Below are 11,663 nucleotides of genomic sequence, written 5' to 3' on the forward strand. Positions count from 1 at the left end.
AAATGCATTGGATTTATGAGCATTGATCTTGTATCCTGCTACTTTACTGAATTCACTTATGAGTTCTAAGAGTTTTCTGGTGGAATTTCCTGGTTCCTCTAAGTATATAATCATATCATCAGCAAATAGGGATAGTTTGAGTTCTTCTTTTCCAATTCGTATCCCTTTAATTTCTTTGGTCTGTCTAATTGCTCTGGCTAGAGTTTCAAGGACGATATTGAATAGGAGTGGTGAGAGAGGGCATCCCTGCCTTGTTCCAGATTTTAGGGGGAATGCTTTCAGTTTTTCACCATTAAGAATAATATTAGCCATGGGCTTAGCATAGATGGCCTTTACAATGTTAAGGAACGTTCCCACTATCCCTATTTTTTCTAGTGTTTTGAGCATGAAGGGGTGCTGTATTTTATCAAATGCTTTTTCTGCATCTATTGAAATAATCATGTGGTTCTTGACTTTAAGTCTGTTGATATGGTGAATTACATTTATTGATTTCCTGATGTTGAACCAACCTTGCATCCCTGGGATGAAACCCACTTGATCATGGTGCACTATCTTTTTAATATGTTTTTGTATGCGATTTGCTAAAATTTTGTTGAGAATTTTTGCGTAGATGTTCATTAAGGAAATTGGTCTGAAATTTTCTTTCCTCGATGTGTCTCTGTCTGGTTTAGGTATCAGGGTGATATTGGCTTCGTAGAATGAGTTTGGGAGGGTTCCCTCCTCTTCTATTTCATGGAATACTTTGAAAAGTATTGGAATGAGCTCTTCTTTAAAGGTTTTGTAGAACTCGGCTGAGAAACCATCAGGTCCTGGACTTTTCTTTGTTGGTAGGCTTTTGATGACTTCTTCTATTTCATTACTTGAAATTGGTCTATTTAAATTGTGCATGTCCTCCTCGTTTAGTTTAGGCAATTCATAGGTCTCTAGAAACTTGTTGATATCTTCGAAATTTTCTATTTTGTTGGAATATAGATTTTCAAAATAGCTTCTAATTATGTTTTGTATTTCAGTCGTGTCTGTTGTGATACTTCCTTGTTCATTCCGAATTTTGGTGATTTGGGTTTTCTCTCGTCTTCTCTTTGTTAGTGTGGCTAAAGGTTTATCAATTTTGTTTATTTTTTCGAAGAACCAACTATTATTTTGTCAATTTTTTGTATTGTTTCTTTCGTTTCAATTTCGTTGATTTCAGCTCTGAGTTTAACTATTTCCTGTCTTCTACTACTTCTGGTGTTGGTCTGTTCTTCTTTTTCTAGGGCTTTGAGCTGTAGTGTTAGGTCATTTATTTTTTGAGTTTTACTTCTTTTATTAAATGCGCTCCATGAAATAAATCTTCCTCTAAGTACGGCTTTCATAGTGTCCCAGAGATTTTGATACGATGTTTCTTTGTTCTCGTTTACCTCTAAGAATTTTTTAATTTCCTTCCTAATATCTTCTGTTATCCATTCCTCATATAATAGCATATTGTTTAATCTCCAGGTGTTGGAGTAATTTCTGTTTTTTTGCTCTTTCATTTATTTCTAGTTTCAATCCATTATGGTCTGATAAAATACAAGGAAGTGTCTCTATCTTCTTGTATTTGCTAACATTAGCTTTGTGGCATAATATATGGTCTATTTTAGAGAAGGATCCATGTGCTGCTGAGAAGAAAGTGTATTCACTCTTCGTTGGATGGTATATTCTATAAATGTCTGTTAAGTCTAAATTATTGATTGTGTTATTGAGATCTAAGGTTTCTTTATTCAATTTTTGTTTGGAAGATCTGTCCAGTGGAGAGAGAGGTGTGTTAAAATCACCTAGTATTATTGTATTGTGGTCTATTTGGTTTCTGAGATTGAGAAGGATTTGTTTGACATACATGGGTGAGCCACTGTTTGGGGCATAGATATTTATGATTGTTATGTCTTGCTGATTTATGGTTCCCTTAAGCATTATGAAATGTCCTTCTTTATCCCTTCTGATTAACTTTGGCTTGAAGTCCACTTTATCTGAAATGAGGATGGATACCCCAGCTTTTTTGCTGGGTCCATGTGCATGGTAAGTTTTTTCCCATCCTTTCACCTTTAGTCTTTGGGTATCTCTTTCTAAGAGATGAGTCTCTTGCAGGCAACATATTGTTGGATCTTCTTTTTTATCCAATCTGCCAGTCTATGTCTTTTGATTGATGAATTCAGGCCGTTAATATTCAGGGTAATTATTGAGATATGATTTGTATTCCCGGTCATTTGACTCATTTTATTCATTTATTTGCTTATTTTTGACACGACTTGGTTCCTCTTTATTTGAGAGTTCCTTTAGGATATCTCCTCCCTTTGCTGATTTGCTTCTTTGTTTTTCATTTCTTCTTCATGGAATATTTTGCTGAGAATGTTCTGTAATGCTGGCTTTCTTTTTGTATATTCTTTTAGCTTTTGTTTATCATGGAAGGATTTTATTTCGTTGTCAAATCTGAAGGTAAGTTTTGCTGGGTATAAGATTCTTGGTTGGCATCCATTTTCTTTTAGGGCTTGAAAAATGTTATTCCAGGCCCTTCTAGCTTTTAGGGTCTGGATTGAAAAATCTGCTGATATCCGTATTGGCTTCCCCCTGAATGTAATTTGGTTCTTTTCTCTCACAGCCTTTAAGATTCTGTCTTTATTTTGTATGTTAGGTATTTTCATTATAATGTGCCTTGGTGTGGGTCTGTTGTAATTTTGTGTATTTGGAGTCCTGTAAGCCTCTTGAACTTGATTTTCCATTTCGTTCTTCAGATTTGGGAAATTTTCTGAAATTATCTCATTGAATAGGTTGTTCATTCCTTTGGTTTGTTTCTCTAAGCCTTCCTCAATCCCAATAATTCTCAAATTTGGCCTTTTCATGATATCCCATAGTTCTTGGAGATTCTGTTCATGATTTCTTACCATCTTCTCTGTTTGTTCGACTTTGTTTTCGAGGTTAAATATTTTGTCTTCAATATCTGAGGTTCTGTCTTCCAGGTGTTCTATCCTATTGGTTGTGCTTTCTATGGAGTTCTTAATTTGGTTTATTGTTTCCTTCATTTCAAGGATTTCTGTTTGGTTTTTTTTCAATATCTCTAACTCTTTATTGAAATGGTCTTTTGCTTCCTGTATTTGCTCTTTTAACTGTCTATTGGTGCGTTCATTCAATGCCTGCATTTGCTCTTTCATTTCATCGTTTGCTTCCCTTATCATGTTGATTATGTACATTCTGAACTCCCTTTCTGACATTTCTTCTGCCATGCTGTCATTGGATTTTATTGATATAACATCCAGATTTGTTTGAGGCATTTTCTTCCCTTGTTTTCTCATATTGTTCAGGTATCAGTGGACTGCAGAGATGTTGCAGATTTCCTCTATTGACTTATAATGTCCCTGAAGATTGCTAGTGTATCCCCTCTTATCCTTCAGTAGCCTGAAGTCTTAGAGGAAGTTGATACTTCGGTGTTCCCCTAGGTAGCTGCCTCTCTAGGGGTGGTGGTCTTCAGGTGGGGTATATTCCCTGCTAGAGGGCAGAGGTGCCTCTACTTGTTGACCAATGGTCATCCAAAGGGGAGCTAGACTGCGGGCTAAGGCAATGCCTGTTTGGGCCTGTGTCTCTGGTTTTACTGTCTTTGTGGGAAAACCTCACTCTGCGGGGAAGACCCACCCGGTGGGGAGGTCTCACTAGTCCGTTCCCCTCCTAGAGGTTCTCCTCAGTCCACAACTACCGTCTGTGCAGGGCAGCCTTCCCAAGCAGCGTTTCCAGGGGCCTGGACCTACCTCCTGGGCTTGGGAGCCCTGCCCTTCGCAGACGAGTCTCCTTTGGTGGCCCCTCCTCAGAGAAGCTGCCCACAGTCCTGGAACCTTCGCTCCACCCCTCAGCTGGTCTCTGTGTAGCTCTTTCAAGAAAAGGTGCTTAGATCCCCGGCTCAGACCGTGCTTTGCACCTAATCACTTGGCTATGCGACCCCTCCTCTGAAGAGTCACTTGGAGCCTCGTACATATGCTCCAAGCCCCAGTGACCCGTCACTCGTCTCTTCCTCCAGGCAGGTGTTCTGTGTGGGCGCTTGGAGACCAAGCCACTCACTGCGCACCTCCACCTCCTCAGGACAGCCCCCTCCCCGTTGTTCAGGCAGTTGCTGAATCCAAATAGTTCGCCACCCAACTCTTTCTCTGGCAGCCCCCGGAGCCCTGGCAGATTGGTCCAAAAAACCAAAAAACCAAGCGGTGTGCTGCTCGGCCTCCTCTGCAAGGTCTCCCACTTTCCGAGCTCACTGTTCCAATGAGGGTAGATGTGTCTTGCTGCCTGGGCAGGGCAGCCTTCCCAGGGGCCCAGACCTACCTCCTGGGCCTGGGAGCCTCACCCTTCGTAGACGAGTCTCCTTAGGTTGTCCCTTCTCAGAGACGCTGCCTGAAGTCCTGGAACCTTCACTTCGCCCCTCAGTTTGTCTCTGTGTAGTTCATTCAAGAAAAGGTGCCTAGGTCCCTGGACCGGACCTTGCTATGCACCTAATCGCCTGGCTATGCGACCCGCCCTCTGAGCAGTCACTTGGAGCCTCGTACATATGCTCCAAGCCCCAGTGACCCGTCGCTCGTCTCTTCCTCCAGGTGTGGGCGCTTGGAGACCAAGGCACTCACTGCGTACCTCCACCTCCTCTGGGCAGCCCCCTCCCCGTTGCTCAGGCGGTTGCTGGATCCAAACAACTCGCCGCCCCACTCTTTCTCTGGCAGCCGCTGGAGCCCTGGCAGATCGCTTCAAAACCAAGCAGTGTGTCGCACAACCTCCCTTGCAAAGATCCCCGCTTTCCGAGTTCACTGCTCCAGCAGGGGAGGTGTGTCTTGCCGCCTGGGCAGGGGCAGCCTTTGCAGGCAACGTTCCCAGGGGCCCGGACCTCCCTCCTGGGCTTGAGAGCCTCACCCTTTGCAGACGAGTCTCCTTAGGTTAGAGAATCTGCCCGCGGTCCTGGAAACTTCAATCCGCCATTTTTCGCTCCGCTTCGCTGTCCGTTTTTACCGCTCCGGCGGGGGAGGGGCGACCCGCCGAGTCACTGTACTTCACAAAGTTCTCTGCGTTCCAGGGCTACTGCCCCTTCGGGGACGCCTCCCCTATGGGAGAAACTCCCCGGGCGGCTTTGAGTTGGTCCCAAGTCACTATCTCCTCTTTTGAATCTTGAGTCCTGGAGCAACATGAAATGCAGCCGCCCTCTAGTCCGCCATCTTGAACCTCTATACCATGCTTTTTGTGAGAAAAAAAAGAAAGGAAAACGAAGGAAATGGATGCAGAACAGTTAAACAGGTTACCCAAATACTCAATATGGTAATTAGTATAATTGGAAATTGAGTCCAAGTGTGTCTGAAAACCAAATATGGGGTCTCCTTCATCAGAACGTGATATTTCATGAGGACAGTTCGCATTTTAAATCATAAAAAATAAAAGCTTCTGGTATGGTTTAGATATGAGGTGTCCTCCAAAAACTCATGTGTAAGAAGATGCACGAACGTTCAGAGGTGAAATGATTGGGTTATGAGACCCTTGACCTAACCAGTGGATTAATCCACCTGAATGGGTTAACTGGGTGGTACCTGTGGGCACATAAGGTATGGCTAGAGGAGGTGGGTCACCTTGTCAGCCAGTAGCCAGCAATGAGTGGTGACATGCAGGCGAGGTCACAGGTTTTCTTTAAATGACTTCAGGGTCCTTCTTTAAGCTACTTCCAAAGTAGACCAGAAAGCAAAGGGTGGTAGCTCATTTGCAGAAAATAAACAGAAGCAAAAGGAGCTAATTGGGAAATATGTCAAGAGAAAAGGATTAATGGGACTAACTCCTGACAGGGTCCATTGATGTTGACGTAAAGCCAGGAGTTATGGCTCCAAGTGTCTCCAATTGTCTGGGAAGGAAGATTCCTTTGGAAGCACAGGTGCACTAAGGTAACTTCTGACCAGTAATTGACCCAGGTGTCCACATTAACATGGGATTGATTTGTAGAGGAAGTCACCCTAAATAGGATGGCCACCATGACAGTTCCAGAGAGGACCAACTAAGGTCAAAAACTCCACCGCCAATGTGAAGGAGTTGAACACCTGATTGGTAAGAAGGTGGTCCCCAGTTCTCCTGGTAAATATCAAAGAGCAATAAAATTGGGGACAGCATTGTCTCCTTTGTCATTCTCTGATCAGAGATGGCCCACTTTCTCCCTTGAGAGTGCTTTTTCCCGAAGCCTCACTTTTCTTTTACTTTATTTTCACCTCACTTTCACCTGTAATAAATTTCCCTTGCTTGACTTTGGTGTCTGAGTCTACGTTATTTTTCGTCGGAACACAAGGTTTGGCATTTCAGCTCCCTGCTTTCCCATGACAACTCGGGGTATGCCTCTGGGCTGTACCTTTTGTCCCTGGTTGAGAGGGAGGAGCGCTCTCTCTCTCTTCTCTCTCCCCGTCCTGTAGTCCTGAGCTGCTTTCCTCCTCTACTCTCTTCCACCATGCTGTTCGGCCTCTCCCTCGGCCCAGAGCTATGGAGTTGGCCGGCCACGTACTGAGACCTCTGAAACCTTGAGGCACAAATAAACATTTCCTCCTCTATGTTGTTCTTGTCAGGTCTTTGGGTCACAGCAATGAAAATGCTGAAGAAAAACACTGTTCCTTTACTTACATTTTCAGAAAACACTTTCCAAGCCAACACTTGGCAATTCTCTGATCCTCTACTCTTTATCTCTGAAGGTGATTGGCTATTGAAGGGAAAAGGCACGATTCAGGGATATTTAGCAAGAAAATACATGCAACCCTGGAAATTTAGTCAAAGTTATCTCAATGGGGCTTCGGTATCCATAGTACCTATCTGTTGGATATCTGGACAAAAACCAAAAACCCCCTTTCTAACGTGTACTTACAAAAATGCTGTTGGAAAGACATTTGCCACTCACCACCAACAGACTCCAAACCATGGCAGTATGAAGAAAGAGACAAAAATGAACTCAATTTTAACTTGTGGAAGAAACAGAGCTAGAAGTGTTTACAACTATTTCAGTATTTCCTTAAAAATTAATACCTTTGGTGTGCAAATGCGCTGGTAGTAATTTTTCCAAGTTCCAAAAATTACTATTTACAGTATCTAAAGAGACCAATTAAATTAAACTTCTATCAGTTACCAACGATATATGACCCTGGGTGAGGTATTATACCTTCCAGTATTTCAATTTCCTCATCTGTAAAACAGTAATAATATCTAATCCAGTAGATGACTATGGAATGAAAAATTTGAAGCATGTAAACTGATCATAAAAATGTCTGTCATGTGAAGATGTCTAAAACAATTTTGATAATGGTATAACTGAGAGAGTAATGCTGATAGTATTCACATTACTATCTTTGCAGGGCATGTCTCAGATGGGAAAGGACAGGAGGGTGCTGTTGATGTGCTTCTGAAAGATCACAAAGAGAAGGGTTAGGAGCACCTTCCACAAGAGAGAGATGTCTAGGATCAGATGCTGAGTCACTGGCTCAGGCCTGGCCCTAAAGCAAATGCAAGATCCTTGAGACCTCCGGTTTGGTGAGTGTATTGTCCACATTTTAATGAAAACCATACATGAAAGCCAAGTAGAAAGTTCCAAACGATTATTGTTATTCATAGTATAATCACTTCCTGTTTGTCAAAATCTTTGCAAACTAATCGTTTCGAGTATATTTGTTACCAAAAAGAACCTCCTGTGCTAACAAACGTGATCCCTCTCAAAAGTCAAGCAAAAAGGACAATTCGTGAAAAATACAACCACTAGAAAAGTAATTTGGAAAAAGAACCATAGTTCTCCCTACCAGCCCAAGGCAGAAGGTTAAGTTTTTGTACCGTGTGTTTCCTAGAAACAAACCATCTTTAATTTGTTTGTCATTGAGGGAATAAATTAAATTTCTTTACTGTTAGGAAGAAAATTAGAAATCACCATTTGCCCTTGAAGTGAGGTCATTTTCAAAACCATTAATCAACAGTAAAAAAAGTGTAAATAATTTCAATAGTTTGGAAGAACATGAGCTTCCTACCCCAGTGTTATTAAGCATTCTAAAGAGCTTGTTGATATACTTATTCTTCTTTACTCTTTTATGGATATAAAGTTAGGATTTAAGTGCAATAACTACATTATTATACTTGTGGCCAATTTTTCAAAATAATCTGCCTTTTAAAGATTTTGCCACTGACTTCCTTGAAAACCTGACTATGCTCTATTAAACAGTCTTGAGAATTGAAAGCTCTTCTGTAGCCTGCTGAGTAAATATGAATCTCACAATTAAATACATAAAATAATGATTATGTCCAGTGGTCACCGGGGACGGGTGTTTAGGAGTATACTAATTAAACTGCACCCTTCAGACAAGGAGCTTCCACACTTACTAGCAGTGAACCGTAGCTGATGGGTCATTAAGTGATTAGGAATGCTAATGTAAACAGGTCATTCAAATGAGGCTGTCAGAGTGGAGACGAATCCTATATTTCATCTTCTGGTCTGAACTGTATACAGACCAACCATATAAAATAGTCAAGATGAAGTTACTAAAACAAGAGAACAAAATGGTTTCCTGGCTGCTGAAGAGATCTCATATTTTTAAGTCATTTTAAAAAAAATGTATTGACAATATAAAAATCTTATAAAATGAGAAAAATGGCTAAAGTCATGGTCCTGTGTTCAGGCCTGTCATAATCTAGCTGTCTGTGGGTGAGTACGTACACATGAGGATCTAGTTTTTAGGAAACAGAATATATGAGAAGTTCGAGAGTTAAAGTCATGAAGACAGTAAAACAGAGATTGGGAATAAGTGGCAGCGGACCAAGGAAAGAGAATAGTAAAGACAGAAACACAGGAAGTAGTTGGTAGGAAAAAGAATTGACAAGAGGCAAGTAAGGGTTTGACAGTCATGGAGACTACATGACAACATTAATACTAGAAGCTGTCAGGATAATGTCTCCAGATTATGTATCAAGATGATGAAATGAAAGTATGTCCTTCAATATTAACAGTAAACATGATAGGAGGTCAGTGTGGTAGCACATGCCTATAATCCCCAGTAAGTTGGGAGGCTGAGGCAGGAGGATCTCAAGTTCAAGGTAAACCTCATCAACTTAGTGAGGCCCTGTCTCAAAAAAAAAAAAAAAAAAAAAAAAGTGGGGGGGGGCTAGGGATATAGCTCACATCAGTGGGTTCAAACCTCAGTACCTACCTCAAGAAAAATGAGTGAAATTAATATACTGCTCAACCCAGATTTTTAGAATGAGTTTCTAAAAAGTCATTCTCTATTGGAGATTTTTCAAAAGGGTGATTTGCTTTAAATGCTTCATTAAGTAGAAAAAAAAATGTATGTGACCCCTGGTAGGTGCTAACTGAATATTTGTTCAATGAAATGATGAATTAGTAAGCTAATTACTTAAATTTCAGTGTTAAACCACTCCTCTTTCTAGGAAGGTATGTCCAATATATTTTCCATTAGTGATTTTGTCAGAGTGATAGACATTCCACCGGGTGGCCTACCGCTCCTGCCCCATTGATGGCTTGTGTGGTTCCTTGAGCTACCATCTACATTGAGTGAAGCACATGAAAGTTAAGTATGAAACTTATATTCTTGGGCAATAGTGAACATCTTTAAACCACCCTCCAGATAAGTACAATGTGTTTCCACTACATCAACATTTCCTTTTTACATTCTATTTGTGCTAACACCAATGCCTTCAAAGATAACCCACAAGAGCTTACTTGCTCTTGAATTTCTTATAAAAGAAGGCATGTATTGTATATTGTTTTATGTCTGCCTTCTTCCAGTCAGTGTAATGTTTATATCATTCAATCACATTTTACAAATGTCATACATATACATAAAGTGTCTATGTCATAAATATAATATGCATTTGTCAAGCACTTATGTTAAAAGTCTCCTTTTTTCTTGCTGCATAGGATTCTATTGTATTAAAATATTACAATTTGATTATTCATTTTTCTAATGAAGAAGAAAGAGTTGTGTCCATGTTTGGTAGCTATGAAATTCTTGAACAAGTTTTAGGCAAACATGTTTATTTGTTTCTCTTATTTATTTATCCAAGATTAGAATTGCTAGGGCTCAGAGCAGGATGTGTTTAATATTGCTTGATACTGTTAAAACTGCTTTTCTCAATGTCATTGTGCCATTTTATGTTCATATCCATAATGTATATACCCTCCCTATAGCCAAAGGAACATTTTAAATTTGATCTATTCTGGGGACTCTGCTTTGATGACTCAGGGTGGTGATTTTAATTTGCATTTCTCTTATGTCTTATGATGGGAGGGCAAATTTTCATATGATATTTTCATATGGTCACTTGAATGTCTTCTTTTTGAAGGCTTGTTTTTATATATGGTACAAAGAAATCATGCAGTATTTTTGAAAACTTGACCTTCTCACATCACACAATGTATTAAAATTTATTTGAGACAGTTCATATGTGTAAAAACAGAGGCTAAAATAATAGACTTCTAAAACACAGGTCAGCAACTAGAGCTCAAAGACCAATCTGGCTTGCCATCTGTCTTTCTTTTTCTTCTTTTTAAAGTCTTTTTTATCATAAAGAACTGTAGATTCACATGCTCTAGTAAGAAATAATAAAAAAACCCTTTGATGAAGGAAAAGAACACTCAAAAATCTGGTAACAGGAGAAAACTTTCTTAACATGATAAAAGACCTCCATGTAAAATCCACAGCTCATATATTTAAGGGTAAAAAACTCAATGTTTTCCCCGAAGATCAGTAACAAACCAATCTCCTCTCTGGCTATTACTTTTTAATTTCATACCAGTGTTTATAGTTGGGGTAAATAGCCAAGAACAGAAATAAAAACCGATTGAAAAGAAAATGTCAAAACTTTTTTATTTGCTGATGGTATGTTTTGTATACAGAATATCCCAGGGAATTCATTTAAAAAACTATCAGGACTAACAAACCAGTAAAGATCAATAACTAAAAATCCAATTATATGTATACTTTATCAATAAAAAGTCTAAAAAATGAAAACAAAAACAGTTTGATTTGCAGCAGCATAAAAAAATAAATGTAGCAAAAGATGTACAAGATCTGCACTCTCTAAAATACAGCTGATAGAAATTAAAGAAAACCTGTCTAAATTGAAAAGCACTTTATGTTCATATGCTGAAATATTTAATATTATTAAGATGGCACTATTGTCCAAATTGATCTGTAGATTTATTATAATTCCTATAAAAATGCCTGCAAGAAGTTTTGAAGAAATTGACAAGCTGATCCTAAAATTCATAGGGTAATTCAAATGGTTTAAAATAGCTGAAACAATCTTGAAAGACAAGATCAAAGCTGAAGGACACCTGATTCCCCACAAAAAGTTAAAATAAAGCTGAAATAATAAAGACTCTGTGGTACTGGCTTTAAGAAACCTTAAAGATCAATATAAAAGAATGGCGAGTTTAGGATAAAACTCTTAGACTTATGGTCAGTAATAAGGCTCCAGCCATTCAATGTGGGAAATAAAAATCAGTTATTTTCAAACCCTGAATCTTTCTTTCCTCTCTGGTGCCCCATCAGGGATTTGTGGGAGAGAGAAAGAAAACAAGGAATTCACAGAAGCCTCCTCTTTCAAGGCCTGCCGATCCTGTCCATTCGCCTTGTTTCCACATTCAGAATCCTTGCATGACTTCCTACTGA

The sequence above is a fragment of the Sciurus carolinensis genome, chromosome 13, assembly GCF_902686445.1.
Source record: "Sciurus carolinensis chromosome 13, mSciCar1.2, whole genome shotgun sequence".
Taxonomy (NCBI): domain Eukaryota; kingdom Metazoa; phylum Chordata; class Mammalia; order Rodentia; family Sciuridae; genus Sciurus; species Sciurus carolinensis.